The sequence below is a fragment of the Agelaius tricolor genome, unplaced genomic scaffold, assembly GCF_023055355.1.
Source record: "Agelaius tricolor isolate 1412-34295 unplaced genomic scaffold, bAgeTri1.0.p SCAF_3, whole genome shotgun sequence".
NCBI lineage: Eukaryota > Metazoa > Chordata > Aves > Passeriformes > Icteridae > Agelaius > Agelaius tricolor.
The window spans coordinates 6141215-6160862 of NW_027269263.1; the positions used below are offsets into that span (position 1 = coordinate 6141215).

The window sequence follows — 19648 nt, forward strand, 5'->3', positions numbered from 1 at the left end:
TGGAGAAATGCACTGAATTCTGCCCTTTAGCTGAATCTGTAGAATCAGTTGGCAGCCTCTTGAAAGAGACTTTTCTGGTGGAATTTCTTCTTACATCTGATTCTGATAGGAGTGGGGAAGAGGCAAATGTGTGTTGGTCACAGATTCAATCATTTTTGCTCTGTGATTTAGCTAAGAATACTACAGACTCATCTGTGCATGTGGACAGGTTGAATTAAAAGTTATTAAACTTGGTAATGGATCAGTAGAACTTGAGGTGATCAGTAGAGCAGTTCTGATTTGGCTGGAAGTATAAAATTTCATTTGGAATATAAAAGTGAACTGCATTAAAAATTCACAAACCCTCTGTTATTCTTTAACTATATCTGGAGCTATTTAGTTTGGGTGGAACTGAAGAAATGGATAACTTAAAATTTTAAAATCGTGAAACTTTTTTGCTCAATTTGAGCCAGTGGGCTGAAACAGGATTTGGTTAAGCCTCAGTGTGTAATACTGTGCATTTTGTTTAATTATTGCTGATCATTCACTCCACAGCAGTGTGCATGGAGTCAGAGTTCCCTTCAGGAAGGGCTGGAACATCTGAGCTTAGTGCTGGGACTCATCCTGCAGCAGGACTGTCCAGCTGCTCAGGCTGGCACCTGTCCTCAGCCCTGTCTGATCCCAAATGCCTAAGGAAGTGTGTAAGGACAAGGAAATTGTAGATCATATTTCAGCTAAGTGATCTCTTGGTGCTCCCCCACCCCAGAGAAACATGCAGTCAGGCATAGTTTATTTCTCATTAGCAACTGAAGTGATTTCTGTTCTGTAAACTTGCCCGACCTCCCTCTGAGCCTTGCAGCCTCCCTTGCAAGGAGTCCTACAGCATAACACACCTGTTGTGAAGAGACACTTTGTTTTTGTTTGTTTTCAAACTACCTCGTGCTAGTTGGAGATGAATCTGACAGTGAAACTAGAAAATCATTTTAAGATTGTAGTTTTGAAATGTAATTTGTGTTTAGGCATTAGGTTAGTGTGGTGGATATAGCACAGTTAAGTAATTCAGGACCAGGTTGCCTTGTGAGTGAAATAAGTGTAACCTAAAGGGTCTGTGCTTCAAAAGAAGTTAAGTCTTAGCAGCCAGATCAGTTTTAAGCATGGGCATATTTGGTAATAGCAGGAAAACTCCTGAGGGGTTCCAGTTAATGAATCATTTGAGCATGCATTTAACTCCTCAGCACATTAAAGACTGAGTTGTGCTGGGGTACTGAGTCTGGGTGTTACTCTGGAGGTACATCTCTGTTTGTAAAATCTAATCCTGTTATAACACTTATGGTGGGTTTTTTTGTTTGCTGGATAAACACCGTGTGCTTTTGACTTTGCTGTCCTGTGTTGGATAGTGTTTATTTTGTGTAGAGCCCTGATTCTAATTGGGAGCTAACTGAGATCAATGTGTTCTGGGATGTTTCTGCTTGCCAGTGGTAAGAGGGATGAATGGGACAGAGAAGTAATGGGAAGAGAGAGGTAGAGGTGCATGAGGAACCCTGAAATCCAAAGAAGATAGGAAGAACATGGATCATCAGTCTGTTACATACTGAAACACAAAATGTCCTTGGGGTGGGCTAACAAATACTTCAGTAACTTCAGCTGCCTGAGCCACTGTGTCCACAGACATGGTTCCCCTTCATAGCACCTTCTGTGAAATAAGAACACAGGAAGAGCTTCAAATGGAAAACAATGGGAAGAGAAAATTATTAAAATTACAATTTGCTCACCAGGTTTTGTAGACTAATAAGATTATTCCTGCAAAACCAAATGACCAGCCAAACAAATTAACAAAGTCATAATAATGGAGAGACTGATTTTAACTGAATTGCAGTAGGGTCTTGCTTTCTGTGGGAATTTTTCCTTAATAGATTTCATTTTGAGAAGGTTTCTTAATGCAAATGGACTTTGCAAATCTTAGTCTGCTGAAACTGAACTGTCTTAGAAGTCAAATCTTCTCTTTTGGCAAAATAAAATAAATACACTGCATTACATGACGTGACATTACATTACATAACATAACAGTGGTATTTCTAAATGAGTAGAGTTCCAGGTTAAAATTCAAGACAAGCTGTATATAGTAAAACATTTGATCTATTTATATCCTAAATTCCTTAGGAAAAGATTAGGCTTGGGAGAAGACAAAATACCTTTTTTCAATATGACATAACAGGGCACTGAAAGATTAGGGTCACAATGTCAAAAATTCTGAAGTCCTATTTAGACTGCAGGAGAAAATATTGGACTTTGAAAAATGCTTAGCTGTATATTGGCCCCGAGCTATTCCAAATATCCCATCATAAGAATTGGAGCAGAAACAGGTTGATGCTGTGCTCACTTGAAAACCTGTCACCACTGGTGTCACTAGCAGTGGAAAATAGAGAAGCTGTTTTGAAAATCTGTTTCACTGCAGGAGATAAACGTGGATGCTGACATTTAACCCAGTGTCTAAGCAAAACATCTTTCTGGGTTTTTGTAAGTATTCTTGATAGACAGAGAGTCAAGGGGAAGGAAACAGAATGACTGAAAAGTCTTCATTAGGATGGAGAGGAATGAGGGCAGCAGGATAGCAGGTGTCAGAAGAAAATGCCATGGACAGTACATTGATGGCAGCAAAAGATGCAAGCTATCAATAGCCATGTCAAAAGTAGCTTGAGGTGCTGGAAGCAGTAAAAAATGGGAATTATTTTTCCCACAGGTGTTGCTGTTGAGCAGAAATTGGAAGGAAACTGTGAGGATCAATAGATTGAGAGAATGGTCCTGCCCATCATCGCAGGAAACCATGAACCTCATCACTGTGGGACAGGAGTGACCAGCAGTGACCAGCTCTGCTGCCTTAGGAGCATCCCCATTAGCTGTACTTTCAAATAAGGTAAGAAATCAGTTGTCCTGGGGCAAATTTGGGAGAAAACTTCCAAAGAAGTTCTTCAGAAAGCAAATTCAAGTGGCCACTTTCCCAACTGGTTTGGGAAAATATTTCTTTGGAGAAAAAAAGTGCAAAAATCTGTTTACTTAACAAGCAGAGCATTCACCAGCACAAAAAAAAAGAACAATATTAAACACTAAACTCTTGCCAATCTGAAGAGCTGACAAACTCAGCAGGTCCCTTGGTGGGCAGTAGCTCAGCTCACTCAGTCTCTGATCAGTCCCTCCAGTGCTGGAAATGCCTCGGCCCAGGCCCGGCCCGGTGCCCACAGCTGGAGCTGCCGGTGCTGTGCTGGGTGTTCTGTCCAGAGCAGGGTTAAACAGGTCCAAGAGAAACAAAAACCACAGTGCAGGGAACTTCTCTGCCTCAGCTAGCTAAAATCTAACTAAAAGCAAAGGAGAGCTCTGTCCTGCTGTCTGTCCATCCACAGACAACACAGTCCAGGAGCAGGAAGAAGTGAGTGCAGTTCCTGATAACAAACTCTGCACTTCTTCTCTCCCCCTCTTTGCTCTCAGAACCAGTCTTAAAGGTGCAAAACTTCTTTCTGGGCTAAACAGATGAATGGGGATACAAGCTGTATAGAGTCACCCCCAGGACATCAGTTAATACCCGAATTGAATTGGGAAAATATGGTTTTAAATCAAACTGAATGCAGCCTAAGCAAAAAGCCTGAATATAGACTTCTAAAATCAGTGACTTTATGCATTTTCCATATGTCAAATGTACACCCATTTTTCGGACTGATACAGTAGAAGTGTCTTAATACAGAATACTGAACTAATTCTGTCTGTTCGTTTTCTTTCTTGAAGCTGTTTTCTGCATTTCAGTCAGGTTAAAATAGAGTGTTTTTCTGGCTCTTGGGACTGACACTCAGCTTGCCTATTACATCTTATGAAAGGCTCTGTCAGGTTTGAAAATCAGAAATTTTCAAATAAAAGCAATGTCTGGAGAGAGAGGCACAATTTGCTTTCTTTTTCCAGCCTGTTAATAAGTGAGGAGTGGGAGGTAAAGCAGGATTCACTACAGGACTGGGGGCTACTTTAGTCCTTTCTTTAACTGGAAAGAGGGAAAAAAAAAATGTTTATTTGTTAGAGAACAGCCTGTGTTTGTATGCACTCAAAATACTGACTGATTTGCTGATGTTACTGACAGACACTTCGTGCATTTAACGTCCTTGGATGAGAATTTGCAGTAATTGTGTTTCCCTTTGTGGAGATAATTAAGGCACCCAGCAGCTGTCTGGCAAACATTAGCACTCTACTACCTGGTCCCAGGGGAGCAGAAGCGAGGCAGGAGTGATTTGACCAAGTGATTGGCAGGACTGGAGTAAGAATTAAACCTTAACCAAGCCCTGCAGCCGAGGGTGAGCACATAGCATTGTCCTTACAACATCTACAGTTGCTACAAACATCGTGGAATTGTTTAGGTTGGAAAAGACCTCTAGGATTGTCAAGTCCAACCATCAAATGCAGAGGAGAAAGTAGTTTTGTGTGTAGAGACAAAAGATACAGCTGTGTTAAATGCTCTATAAATACATAGTAAGAGGAAGCCTCATCACAACACTGCTCAGTCTATCTAAACAAGGAGGAATCTCCTGTAAATTTATTTTGAATAGTAAGTTAAGGTAAGCTGTGCCCCAGCTGAGCAATATTTAGACAAGTGTCTTTTCTCCTGAAATCAAAACTGTATATTAGTTAATGGGGACACCTTTTAATTAATTTCTCAAAATGTGTATATTGCATTATTTCACAAAATTATTTAGCTTAGAATCACAAGCTTCCCTAAGCCTCGTGGTTCGTGCAGTATCCTCCTTATCTATAAATAAACAATATATGACCTTTGTACTCTAGAAGCCTAGTAAAGACCCTGGCAGGACATCACAGAACCTCTTAATATAACTTTCAGCTATTTGTGGGAGTCTGCCTCCGTGTCACTGAGAAGCAGAGTTGGAGGTGACAGTTTAGATTTTGCCTCCTCCTTCCGGAAGCCATTTCAGTCACGCAGGCAGTTATGGATTTTACTGTGCATTTATAGCTTAAGGAGTCATTTCCACTTGGAAATAGTCCTTGGCACAGTGAAGATGGACACAGAGTGCAGGCAAAGGTACAGCTCTGTTACTGCTTTAAGGTACTGAGATTAAATCCATGTTTACCAGGTTTCTGTTTCAGTGAAAATTGCAATAATAAATGCGATTATGTTCAGTTCAGTAAAGATGCAATTTAGAATGTTAAAATATTTATGTTAGCTCTCAAATGCCACCCTAAGTAGGTGTTATGTTAAAATTGCATATTAAAATAAAATACAGATTTCTCTTCCCTACTTAATGTCAGTTACTTTATTTCAATTACTCAAAATATTTTGCAGTTGTTTTTACTTTCCTGTTTTTCTCTGCTTACATAAATCAACTTACAAGTTTAATGAATTTATGCTTATATCCTTCAATATTTAAACTTCTATCTGCTTTGATAATTAAAATCAAGAGCAAAATAAAATTTAAAAGTGTAGAATGCAGGCATAGTGTTTCCACATGTTTTCAGGTGTTCATAAATGTTGCACTATTCCAGTATGTCATATTAATATTTGAAGCAAGTATGTGTTCAACTACAGGAAGGCTTTCTTAGGTCTTTTTTTGGGGTGTCAGACCTCCAGTAAGCTGTTTAACATGAGGGCTTCTCCAGTGACATTTGCTGAAACACTGTTTGTTGGAGTGCATGTGGCAAAGCAGCCATTTGATTCCAGGTGTCTGAAAAATGCAACAATATTTCAGGTGAAAGCAGTGTAGCAAAGGTGCTGATCTTTTTGTAAAATGAAATTCTATGTATTTTAGACAGAAGTTGTGATTTTTAAGGTTACACCTGCATTAGTGGTGTGTATTAGTTTGTACATTGTTTAGTTTACATATTCCACCTACATCCTTGTAGCCAGGTGCAGAGTGTTTGTGTCTAGTAAGTGTCTACTCTGAGGATATTTTTATCAACAATTACACAAAGGAAACTGAAATTAAAGACTTCCCCATAGACTTTGTGGATCATCCACTGTTTTGTTGTTGAAATAATGAATGTTCACTGCAAAACTACAAATGGAAAATGAGCTGCCATTAAAAGGGAAATTCAGATGTATTTCATGGATCCTTTGTTTTTCTTGCTTCCTTCTGATTGTACAAACACTGTATTTTAGGGAGAGTGAGAAGAAATCTTAAGGGCAACTGTCAGAACCAGGACAGAGATTTGGTTTTGTCACTGGTCTCCATGCAAATGGACTTCTCTTTCCATCCTTCCCTGCTGCTGGACCTAAAAATGGATTTTAGAGTGCCAGAGCTTGTGGGCTCAGTTATGTGGGTATATGTTGTGAGAATTAGTAGTGCCAGTGGAGCACAGGGTTGATAAATGCTACTATTATTGTGCAATTAGGTATTAAATGTTACCTGTATTACCCTCCCAGGACAACACACTGCACTTCAGGGAAGAAACACATAACATGACTTGAAGAAAATGAGAACATGTTTAAACAGAATGTCTCCAGGATAGTCAAGGGAGAGATTAAACTGGAATCCAGATGAAGTCTTTTGTAGGCACATACACTAGTGAGGAATTACCAAAATGGGAGAGCCAAAGGGGGGTGCTTAGTTTACCCTTTTTTCCCTCAGCAAAATCTGGGAAGTAAAATTTCTAATGTTAATGTGAATATTGAGCCCTATTTTGGTTTGCTTTTAGTTTATTGAAAAATCATAAATTATAAAAAAAGTTAAATTATTCCAAGGCTTCTTTTTTTTCATCCTGCTGTTGTTGGACAAGGGTTCTTTCAGCAGTGTCAAACTGGTTGACTTGCTATAGGAAAAATTCCTGTGAAATAGTGATAAATAAACAAAACCAGAAAGATTTTTATGTGTTTGTTCCCCATTAACTTTTTACAGTGCTGATACTCTCAGTGATGTTTTGTAGTTGCATGAAAACTGTCTCTGTTTGCATGAATATGAGAAGACATGCTTGGTTTAGTTCTGCATATGAAGAAAAGGAACTGCATAAAAAATTTTTCATTCCTCTTGTTAATTCTTGATTGAAATCCATTGAGCATTGTTATTCTTTTGCTGGTAATGCACAGACAAAAGAGCAGACTGTCACCAAAGACAATTCCTTAATTCATATTTCAGAGGATAAAAACAAAGAACAGGTTATTTATTTTGTGGATATGTGTGTGCATAGTTAAATGTATATCTGTTATAATGGGCCAAGGAAAGTGGAAAGGAATCCTTAGTGCTCAAATGGAATGGGAAGGAGAGAACCAGAACGGAGCTGGCTTTGAGATTTGAGGCAAAGGAAGGCATTTCATGGGAAAGGATCAGGCTCCTATTGGATTCCCAGTACTGGAGGCATAAAACTTTAATTTCCTTATAGAAGCAGAGCAGTTTGAAGTGATAGGTTTGACAGTGGAAGCTGAATATTGGTGTTCTTTTTAATTTATTATTTATAATTTAAGAAGTTGTTATAATTTATTATATTTTACCTTCTCTTTAAAACTACTAGTTATTATTTAAAATAATAGAGTAAGGTTTAGAATACGGATTTACACAAATCATTGTGGAAGAAAAATCTGTGAAGCAAAGAAAATAGATTTAGATCAGTCCAATTTGACTTTATGTGTGTAAGAAGACTTGGGAGCCTAATTTGTACTGATGACAATAAAAATAATTTTGGTGTGGGAAATGTTATGACCCACGTCTGAAGGCCGAGTAACCGAGGTTTTTGTTAATAGATCCCTTGGGGTGGCTTAGAGTGAAATGTGTTTTTAGAGAGATAGACAGCAGGTTTATTTTAGAACCTTTTGGTTGCAATTGCAAGGAGGTTTGTAGCTGTTTTGGTTAGTATCCACAGAAAAGGAGCAATATTAAAGTATAAAGATATCACTTAAGAAAACATACAAGGAAAAGAAAGAAAGAAGAAGAAAGGATGAAAGTAGGTAGAGGAGAGGAAAGATATCACCATCCATGGATCCAGAGACAAGAGTTGATTGTTGGAATTTCAGTGCCTGTTGGTTGAGGTGATGGTTTCAGTCTTGCTCCATGGAACACAAAGTGCAGTGGGTTCAGTGTTGAGGTTGGAAGGCCCTGAAATAAGTCTGGGGGCATTTAAGGGATCTTTGATGGTTTCTGCCACTCTCCATGACCCTGCCTGCCTATCAGTGCAGTTGAACAGATGTTTAATGAACTCTATTGTTGAAATGATTTTGTGTGAAAGAGATGAGAGAGAGAAGAGCAAAAGTGGCAAAAGTATTCTGTATCATAGAGGTAAACTTAGCAAGAAACCAGAAATTTTGCACATGTGTGGACACAGGTGAAAAATGCACATATACAGGCCTGTAGCTGTAATGAAGAGGAACATGCAAGGAAATGTCTTATGTTTCCCACACACCTAACAAGTTCCTCAATTTGATATTTACTCTCCTGGTTTATCCCCCCATCAGAAGGGATGAAAATCCAAGGCCTCCATGTGATTGTCCTCCTCAGGGTCAGCTGGAGTCCCTTGTGTAAGGGAGGACATTGCCATGATCAAAAGCACTATTCCACCTCATAGGATCTGCTTCTTATCAACCTCTTCCCTTATCTGGCTCAAAAAAATCAGCTTGTTGCTGAACAAAGGTGGTGGGTGCTCCCCTCCTCTGCCCCTGGGCAGGGCTTCTGCAGACCAGAGGTTTCCCCACCTCACAGCCAAAAGCTCTCCTCTGCTCTGGCTGGGGGGCTCAGCAAGGCACCTGCTGCTTTGGCAAATAACCCATCGTTTGAGTTATTAACCCTTAGCATTTCAGCCCCTCTCATGAAAGAATGTCTCTGAAGCAGTTCCTGGGAAATGTCATTAGCAAGATTAAATACTACTCCTCCCTTAAAGATGAAATCACAGTAAAGTACCCTGTGAAGAGTTTTCTTCTTCATAACCAGACCTTGGGTGTTATCACAACTGCCACAGCCCAGGCAAGGCTTCTCCTCATGTCCCAGTGCATGGGGCAAGCCTGACATCATGGGGATGATTCTTTCATTCAACTGTGCATTCTCTGGGCAGTGCTTTGGGGAGTAACAAGGGTTGTGCCTGATCAATGTCTGTGGACACAGTGCTCCCTGAAAGCTGCATCATGAATTATACCTGAGAACCTTCCCTCCTTTTTTGCTCCCTTTGACTTGGAGGATAGAATCAGGTGAATTCGGAATTATTTTAATAGATTTTAAGCTGCGTCAGAACATTTTTTTTCTGGTGTTTTGGTGAGTACTTGCCCTAGCTTGCCCTAGGACTATTTTATTAATACCACTTTATGTCATTAGAAATTCAGGGATCTAAGGAAAGTTATGTTTTGTTGCCATAGTGTTACAGAATCACAGAATCCTTTAGGTTGGAAAAGAGCTCTCATATTAAGGGCAACCATTAACTGAACACTGCCAAGGCAACCACTAAAACATGTCCCCATCTGCACACCTTTCAAATCCCTCCAGGAATGGTGACTCCACCACTACCCCAAGCAGCATGTTCCAATGCTTGACAGTCCTTTCCATGAAGAAATTTTTCCTGTTATCCATCCTAAACCTCCCCTGGTACAACTTGATGCTGTTTCCTCTTGTCCTGTCGCTTGTTACTTGAGAGAAGACACCGACCCCTACCTGGCTACTAGCAAGCCCCATAAAAACTCCTTTAATCCTTAAGGAATAATGAGCTTCACCCTGGGCAGGGTGAAAGAACATGTGAATAATGCAGCAGCTGCTGCAGGCTGACAATAAGTTAAGAGCTGGTTCTTGCTTACCAAAATGGAGGCCCATCTCTTCTTGGAATCAGTACATTGTGAAGTTTTAGAAGCAGTAAAGCACAATTCAGATTCCATTATGGGTGTGCTTTCCTTCTGAATTATAAGATGCTTTGCCAGTGACAATTTTCAGTTTGGATACTTGTGATGCAAGACTTGGTGACAGAAAAGTCCATGATTATAATGTGTCCTGCTTAATAAGAGTGGGCACAGTTTCTTGAAGGTAAAACTACCTTCTCAGCAACTTTCTAGCAGAGGAAGATGGTGTGTTCTTACTTTGTTACCAGGATGCTTGCAGTAATTCCAGATACAGCAAACATTATTGCATCCCAAATGGGATTTTACAGCTAAGTGATGTAATCTCGAATGCTCTGTAAAACTCTGGTACAACCTTTGAACAGTCCTGAGGGGCAATTTGGGATTGTTCCCAGATGACAAAGCATAGTGTAACAGGTAGATGATTTTCTCCCACCAGTTAGTCTCTTGCATTCAATGCAAAAGGATTTTTTTGCATCACATAATTTGTTGGACCTTACAGCAGCTGAGGTTTACAGTCAGTGTTGAAAGCCCCAAGGAGTAAGTTACACAACTGTTGCAGAGCCCACCAGAATACTGTGTTCTCTATCTCTGACACTGCCATGCAGTGACTGAGATCCATTATCCCAGTATCAACTCATATGGACTCTGGATTTCAGAAAAAATAGTGATCAGAATATTAATGTGTAAATCAAGGCCATGGAGCAAAATGAGATGGGTACTTTGGGTTGCTACGTTGCATTCTGACAGGGTTCAGCTACAACAAGCTGAAGGTTTTTGCTTTTAGTAACATATTTGCAGTCAGTATGAAGGTACATGAGCCATGCTGTTCATAAATACAAGTGTGGCATTCTTTCATAAGTTTTTTAAATGGTCACAGTGAAAATCTTGAGAATCATAAATAGAAAATTTTCTAGATTTTTAGGCAGTGATCATATTTTGAACAGCATGCTGCTAAAAACAGGCTCCAGACTTAGCCTTGGACATCAGCTAAACAGTAAGTGTTACCAGGCAGAAGATTTCATAGATGGGACTTTATTTTAAAATTGCCTTCACTTAGGTCCATCGTGTGTGGAATTGTTTGGTACTGGCTTCTGATGGGCAGGATGTTGTCTTTAACAACTCACTGGGATTTTCAAATACATCAGTGCTGAAGTTTGACAAGTGCTTGTGTTCCTTGAGGCATGGAGAATAAAAGTAATTCTGAACAAAATTCTGTTCTTTATTTCAGTTTCCCTGATGACATGCAAATCAGAATCCGTTAACCATTGGCTGTTCCAGATATGATGTCAAAGCCAACAAGGGAGACTTGATGTAGTATGACTCAAAAGCAGAAGTATTTTGGTAAGTCACATAACATGCATGAAGTAGTTGAGAAAGTGATCATTCCTGATGACAGATATTTTTTCTGCTCTTTGTACCTAAAATGTACTTTCAAGAAACATCGCTAAAAAACACAGTAGACTGTTCACATTTTGGAAAGTGTTTCTCCCTTCAGAGGCCTTGAAGACCAAACCTCCATACAAGGAAGGCTTAGAACATCCTGCCACAGCCTAAACCTGTGGAAAACTCCACAGTGCTTCAGCGTGGCATACTGGTTCTGGTCAAGTATAACACAGTGCTCTTCCTATTTGTGCAACTTCCACCTTCTTTCAGAGCTATTAATTCACCTGTTTCAGTCAGAACATCTTTCTTGGTAAGCCTGCATTACCTCAGCATGTCAAGAGGAACATTCTCAAGTTTAAACAACATTGAAGAATATCATCTGCTTGAGGAGTTTTGCATTGCTTTCCAAAATACATATTGACTGCAGCAGAATTTAAATAAAACAAGTCCCAGAATGAAATATAACTCTTGTGTATTCACTATCTAAATATGATTTACAGGGTTTTAATCTCTTTCTTGAACCCTTGAAAGCTTGGTTTTTAAGGTGGTAATGATATGGCTGTAATAGTATAAGTTCTTAAATGTACTGGTGCTATCATTCTGCATGCATGGTTTTTTTATACCTAGAGGACTCTTTAGTGCTGCTAATACAGCTAACAATACTGCTTGACTTTATTAAAGTCTACTAATGTGTTTACTTGGGGTTGAGAAGTCACACATTTTCTCTTCCCACCAGTAGCAGGCAGCTCTGATGTGTATTTTTACTTTCTTACATAAACACACATGTCTTACAGAATATCTGTGCAGGTGATTAAAAGAAAAAAAAAAGGCTGCATAGGTTTTGGTGTCCCTGGAAAGTAAATACAGCTGTGTACCCTACTCAGGTGAGGCTCCATATGAACATGTAGATGCATCTAAAGACAATTTCTGAAGAGAAAATTATCTTACATGGTTGTGGGCTCCTGTCCCATTTTTATTAATGTCTCAGATTTGAGAAACAACTGAAACAGAAGCTGTATCCTTTCTGTAGTACCTGGGTGTGAGACAGAGCATGCCCTTTTTGAAGGAATAACTCAAATAAATTCTTATTTTTCCACTCATAGAACTCTTGTATATACCTCCCCATTTTTCCCCTCCCCATCCCCATTTTTCTCCCCAGAATTTATCATCTTCTATTCAAGAACTGCTGTTCCATATCCCAGTTTGGCCCAAGCAATAAGTAAATACTAATGATATTCCCTTAATCATTGTATCTTGCTGCTGACATCTCCATAAGGAACAGATGATGTCCAGTGTTGCACCACTGTCAAGGCATGGAAGAGTTTTCCTTCACTTTCTGGCCTTCCTGATGTTGTTCCAATTCTAGTTGACATTTTATGTCCTCTGGACTGGTATGCACATGCTGTTCCCTGCCTGTACACGTTTGATCTGTTTAATTAGAGCCATGGAAGATATCTTCTGCACCTCAAAAAATACTTCTTGGCACTACAGCTGGAGGAGCAGGCATCCACCATAATCTGGGATATGACAAAAACAGCAGAGGCCAGCTGAAGGAGAGATTCCCAAAATCTTTGTGTATTTCTCATGGTACTTGCATGAGAAAAAAGCATCTGCAAAATGGCTCCAAATGCATTTGTCTTCAGCAAGTGCAGAGCCTGGGACAGAATTGGAAACAGCTGTAACCCCTGCCTCAAAGAGGTGCAGTGCAGATCCTTTTCTAGAGGAATGCTGTCCCAGCAAAGTTAATTGGGCCACTCCTGGTCTAAGGTATTAGTATTTTATTATCATGATTTTCTTCTGACAACCACACATGAGCATTACATTAGAAGTGCATCCAAAAAGGTCATAATTACTTAAATAAATAACATTGGTATTTTGCAAATGAGCAATTAAGTTATGAAAGAAGACTCTTTTCATAGAGCTGCTGGCTTTGATCCTTCTCTGCATTATTTAAGACCTAAGGCTCCAGAGTTAACTCCTGGTGTCAGATACAGTGTAGCTCTGCTGTGGTAAAGTGTTGTGTGACCTCCTGGACCAGGGGCAGGGCAGGCTGCAGGCTGATAGCAGCAGGCCCTGCTCTTCCCTGGGCTGGAATTCCTTGCTTGTCTTTGCAGCTTCTGTCTGCTCACTCCTGTCCTTTCCTGCACAATCCCTTTGGCACTGGTTTCCTCTGATTCCTGCCACAGAAGTCTGTGGTCACAGCAAAATATGTGCCCTCTGCAATGTCTGATTTCTGTCTTGATTGGCTTTTCCAAGGCTCTCAGTACATTTGCTGCCTTCCCTCCACCTCCTCATCTGTATCTTCAGGTCTGAAAACTGCCTGCACAAAACACTTGACTGGATATAGGTGCCATCATGCATCACCAGAGACAGGGGAGTGGTCAGCCTATGCTCTGAGACTCTAAAAGCCAAGTGGAAATCTGCAGGTGGGAATATCCCTTTGCATTACAGTTTATCAGAAAGGGATTCCAGGAGTTAAAAAATAATTCCTGTTAATTCAAATTACATTCATTAAAAAAAAAAAAACAATAGTTAATGTTTACTGTAAAGTTCTTTTTTGACTACAGACTGCACAAGGAAGGAAACAAAATATTTGAGTTCTCTCTGTAAGGCAGCTACTTTCTCTGTGCCTTTTTCTTTCCTCTGTTTAATTCCCAATACCTCAGAGGCACAGTTTCCTCCTTTAGCAGGGACTGTGACCTTAAAAATAGCTTGCTCCAAAGTAAACACAGAAAAAACCTACTTCAATTGTTTCAAATATGTGGTAAGTAACCAAAACCATGTCCATGCTAAAGCTGAAATTCAGAGTCTTTTAGAGCTGCTTTTAGAGCTTTTTAGGCCTTTTGTTTCCCTCTGCCTTCCTGTTCAGGCTGCAGGCTGGCCTCTGTCTCCAAAGACACTGGTAAATCTTGCAGTGCCATTTGTAAGTCATTTGTCCCTGCCTTCACCACTCCTGCAAAATGTTTAGAAGGGACACTTTCTGTTTGGATGAGGGTCAAGTGTGGCATCCAGCACCTATGGAAGTGGTGATCCCAGGCTGCTTCCATGGCATTCTGATGGGTGGGACATCACAGCTGGAAGAGTTGGTGATTTATCGAGCAGAGAGCTTGTTTTGTCACTTTTGCTTCTAGCTGTAGGCCTCCATCCTCTGGTCCAGCTGCAGGAGGAGGAAGGCAGGCCCCTTCTGCACTGGGGCACATCCATAGGGCTCTCCTGCCACCCCTGCCTCTGCTGCCCTCACATCTGCCCACAGCTGGACCAGAGCTTGCAGTTCCTACAGAAGTGTTTTCCAGGAACAGCACTTGCCATCAGACAGATTTAGTGGGGCAGTGAACCAAGTCCCGACCTGTTCAGTAACAAGGCTGGTGTCCATGTGTTAAAGCAGCTGTGAACAGCTGTGCTCTACATTTCACTGAGGAGCCCTTGGTATTGTGTAAGCAGTAAGGACAGAAGGACAGGAGAAAGGACATTCAAGTCTGCAAATTAAATCCCTTATGACAAGCAAGTATTGCAAAGGAGTATTTTCAGAGTCTGGCCAATGCCCTTGCATGGAAAAATTGGTCAGGTCTTACAATCACCTCTCCCTGGGCAGAATTGTCTCCTTATCTTGCTTAGGAGGGTTTAAAATTGGTACAGATGCAAGAGTAACAGTCCATTGGGTTTCTCACAAACAGTCTGCTCTTGCAGACTGTCTCAAAACACAGGTATTCCCTTTACTTTTCATCTTGCAGGGGGGATCTTTCTATCTCTAAATATACCAGCTATATCTGGGTGGTGTAGCAAATATGTAGTCATTTGAATATTTTCCTCTGAATAGAAAGTTTTCATTTATTTAGAAAAAATATGTATTACAGTGTTTTGAAGCCTTAGAAGAGGACTAAGAAACTTTTGATTACCATTGACAGCTTCGTTCCTTTGGTGTAGAGGAAAGAGGAACAGTTGAAAAAGGAGCAGGGGGAAAACTTAAAATAACATTTTTTGTACTTTTCCATCTAAGATGCAGCAGGGTTTGGGAAGGTTTTCTTAATCCGTTGTGTTAGCCTGATCCACAGGCAACTCATTTTGAAATTAAATATTCCAAAGCATTTATGATTTACAAGGGGGAGTGGGGGGGAAGCCTTAAAAGATATCTTGTGTTTGATCTATTTGTCACTATGAAAATATTGACAAAAAGTAAAAGAATGGCCTTCATTTAGCTTATTATTCTTGGCTTATTTTAATGCTTTCTTATTAAGGCCAAACTCCCATTAAGATGTGAGATTAACTCTTTCACAGTTGCAAAGGAATAAAAAGTTTGACAATTACATCAAACTGTAATCTATTCTAAAGTAGGTAATTCCTACTCAAAAATACATAGTGTGGCTGAGAGGGATGCTTTTAAAATTAAAAACATATATGGAATAAGCTGTGCAGAATTTATGCTGCAAAATATCTTCTGGGTAAAATCAGAAATAGTGTTAATCACACAGTTCTTAAAGGATTTCAGAAAATAAATACTTTATGGGGGAAAAAAAAAGAGAGCATGAAGTGTTAACCTAAGAGCCAACCCAAGGGTTCCTGGGACCTTGGCTTCATCCTCTCTCAGAAAGCTCTCTGTTTGTGGAGTGTGCTTTCCCTGGCAGTCAGCAAGCCCTCTGGGAGCCTGTTTTGAAGGACAAGTGCTCCCAAAATGGGCAAAGCAATAAAGAAGCTGGAGTTGGTGCAGCACAGCAGCTGCTGATCCAGCCAGGCTGTGCCACTATCAATTTCCCTGGGAGCCCAGGGCTGGCTTTGGGGGCAGGCACTGTCACACAAGTAAGAACTGGGTTGAGGTGTGTGCCAGAACTGCACCTCAGGACGTACCCAGAGTGGGGCCCAGGGCCCTGCCTGGAGGTGGCAGCACAAGAGATCAGCTCTGGGGCCCAGCCTCCTGCCCTGCCACTCCTGCTGCCTGTGCTCATTAGTTTGGAGGACTCTTAGGTAGCTAGAAGCTCATTAATGCTGGCAGGAGAATGATTACCTAGCTCTGGGTTAGTAATGCAATGCGTCATGTTGCAGAACAGCCAGACCTGAAGCTTAAGCTCTCTGTTATCACTTCAGAGAGACAGATGTTACTACTGCCAGCCCAGAATTCCTAAAAGAAAATGCTAATTTAAATGACTTACTCCGTTAAATTCCCGTTGAATTAGCATTAGTAATGAAAGTAGTTGCATTGTTATCACTGGAGTATCTGAGGAGGCTGTTGGCCAGAATGTCATATGAACAGGAATGTCTGCTGGGATATTTAATTTCATCTCCCATGACAATGTGCAATTGTTCTCTTTTGTACATCTTCTGTTAACTCTTAGTGGTCTGGCTGATATTTTGGTATAGGCAGAAATCCAGGCCAGCACAGAGTGCACAGCAGTGAAGTCCCTGTCTGAAGAATGGCAGTGTGCAGGGACAGCAGAGTTAGCATTCCACTGCAGTGAAACAAGATGTTCACCATTTCCTTCCCTGAATTTCCCACCAGGCTCTGGTTATATCTGCAGCCAATACATCTCCATGTCTCTGTAACCAAGAGAGAACTTTAGGATTGTTACTCACCTGATCCTGCAGAGACATCTCTCCTTGGAGGCTGTTTGCTGAGATGTGCAGAGGGTCCTTTGTGAGCCTCTCTCACAGCACATTTCACCTGATCTCAGCTGTCTCAGTGGGTGCAGAGCTCTCAGCACTTGATGCTGTATCCTTGCAATACTTATATTCTGCATCATTGGGCTTTTATTGGAGCCCAATCAGGAGACACAGGTTTGGATTGGTTTGCCATGGGGACCCAGAATTAAGTTAGAGGTGTAGGAGGTATTGGTAATAAAGCTTATAAAAGGCAGCAAGCTTGTGCTTGGAGTTGTGAACCAGAAATACCACCTTCCCCACAAAATTCCTTTGGTGTGCAGGATTCTCTTTTTTTTGCCTTTGGCTTCTTTTGTGTTGTAGTATTTTGTGTCTTTGGAGTTGGGGTGGATTTCTTTGTCTCAGGAACCAGCAGTATTTAAAATAGAGGGGGACATTGCTTTATTAAAGCAATTCTTTCAGTTGTCACAGCAATTGTTTTTCCATAAATGATGAAAAAAGGAGGAATGTATGTGAAGAGATACATTAGATAATAATGGTGAATACAGTTTTGCTTAAACTAACAAGGAAGTATTCTGGAGTTTGTTGCTGTAGTTCATTTTATCCAGGTGATTTTTTACTTCAGTATTCTCCAGGTTTGCAATCAAAAACTGCAGCCCTTGTATGTTCACAGCTGTATCAATCCCAGTTTCTCTTGTCTGTGTAACTATTAAGTTCCTCCATTAGGATATCTATTAGTCAAAAACAGACAAAGAAAATAATAAAAATACCAGATGTAAAAAAAATAAAAATATTATGAAATATATTGAAAATATATTGAAATATTATGAAAATAATATAAAACCCAGATGTGATACTTTGTGATTCTTCCCAAAATATTTTTCTGCTCCTGCTTTCCCAAACTTCCCTCAGTCAGATGGGCAGAAATGGCAGCATAGTGGGAATGGTGCTGTGCCCCCGAGGTGATCTGCCTGACCATTTTATACAAATAGCTACTTTTCTTACAGCTTTGCTCAGTTAAAGGATAATTGGAGACTTGGGGAGGCAGGGGATATTATTCTAGAATCAGCATATGTGATTTCCAGTATTTCCAAGCGGCTAAGCACCAAAGAAGTGGAACCCCAAAGAAGAAAAGTGTGCTGACAAAATTTAGGAATTTTTTTCTCTTTCTCTAGGGATTTAATAGTAGAATCAAAATTCTTTCCTGCTCAAAAAATTTTCTACACTTAAGAAAAAAAGCATGGCAAAGAAATGTGCCATAAGTAGCATACTTAGTCTCTTTATTCCCATTCCCTGATTTTCAGTATGGTTTCTAAACCTTTTTCCCAAAATTTGTGGGTTGGTTTTTAATCCTCATTCTCATCTTTTTTCCTCTCACTTTTCTCTTTTTCTGCTTACAGTCCTTTACTTTTATTTTGCTTCCTTTATGCCACTCTCTTAGGTAAGTCAAAAACGTAACAAATGTGCTTCTGCCACCCCTCCCTGTTGTCTTTATTTGAATTGAAGTGGAACTGGAGGGTGTGTAGACTTCTGCTTTTCCAAAGTCAGCAGGTGGAACTTAGTATATTCTTCCCAGGAGCACATGCAAACATTTTTTTCCTAATCTTTGTCTTGCTGTGTTTAAGTTTGCAGCTGCTGGATTCCACTTTGAGTTTCAAGTTCAAAGGCATCCAGACAGTCTTTGTGAAATATCACAGAACCCACTGAACTTCACCTGGGTTTGCAGGGAAGTTTTGTCAAGCCACAAGTTTCCCACACTTCCAGGGTAAAGCCTTGTGTTAATTCAGAGCTCTTTTCTGCCAGCTCAGATTAGAGATATCTTAACTCTGAAGGATCACAACCTATAGGGAACTTCTTCCTAAACTCTGACCTGCTTTCAAGTTTGTAACAAAACTCAGAATTGTTTCCACAATTTTTGGGGTTTGTAACAAAAGCAAAGGACAGCTGTCATCCAGGCTGATTTTAAATCTGTGGCTTTAGAGACAGGTTACTGCAAAATGTACGTCAACTATAGGCTAAATTCTTCCCTTTTCTGAGAGCATTTTACCCTGCTGTCCCTGGGGGCTCAGAGTACTTTTCTTTTAACATGGCCAGGTTTTCTGCCATTTCTTCCAAGAGATCAAGTTTCAAAATACTCTTCTTCCAACTGCTTTTTCCAAGTAGCTGGTTCATTCTGCCACCTGCACTCTGGGAGGGGTCACCTATCCTTGGCTTTTGAGGGCCAACCCTGCCCCTTCAGTCACCTTTTCGTGGTCCTTTGAATATCAAGTAGCAGCATCACACTGGAGAACAAGTGGAATAAAGGGAATGGAAATGCTTTGGCCTAAACTCTTCTAGCTTCAGTGTGATCCTGTGTATTCACTGTGCCTTTGTATAGGAATGTACCTCTCTCTCACCTTTTTTGTGGTTTCATTTCTACATTACAAGTCCCTCAAAATCAGAGCTGCATAAAAATGAATAATGATGATTTTTTTTTGCATTGTATAATTCCAGGGTGTTGGGGGTTTTTTACACTTATCAGCCTTTCCAAGTACACCACTAGCTTAGCTGCTTTGTTTATTCTGTGTCATTAAAAAGAAGTAAGCAAAATCCCCTCAGCCATTTTTTTTATTTATACCATAGTTTTTCTGTGTTAGAATGTTGTAAGTTTTGGTTTTTGTTTTTTAGGTGGTTTGTGTTTTCTTCATTTCTCAGGAAACAGTGTGAAATCTCTAAATCTCTAAACTGGTAATTAGGCAGGCACCTAAATTTTTAATAAGTAGCATGTGCTTTGCAGTTTTCCCTGAAGATTTGCATATTTGTTTCTTAGGATTTATCAGGTGCTTATACTTCTACAAGGAGGCTGGTGGACACACACTTGAAGAAAATATGTGCTTATTAATTTTGGTGCTTTTTGCTTTTATCAGC

The 19648-nt window shown here is 40.2% G+C and overlaps 1 long non-coding RNA gene across 2 annotated transcripts in view; it reads left to right on the forward strand.

Moving 5' to 3' along the window:
* LOC139587754 (uncharacterized) overlaps nucleotides 1-19648 on the forward strand; it is a 110957-nt gene that overhangs the window by 63315 nt on the left and 27994 nt on the right. For both annotated transcript variants that reach the window (XR_011678475.1, XR_011678476.1), the window contains 2 exons: nucleotides 2720-2893; nucleotides 10998-11110. This is a non-coding gene — a long non-coding RNA (uncharacterized lncRNA). The remainder of the gene's footprint in view (nucleotides 1-2719; nucleotides 2894-10997; nucleotides 11111-19648) is intronic.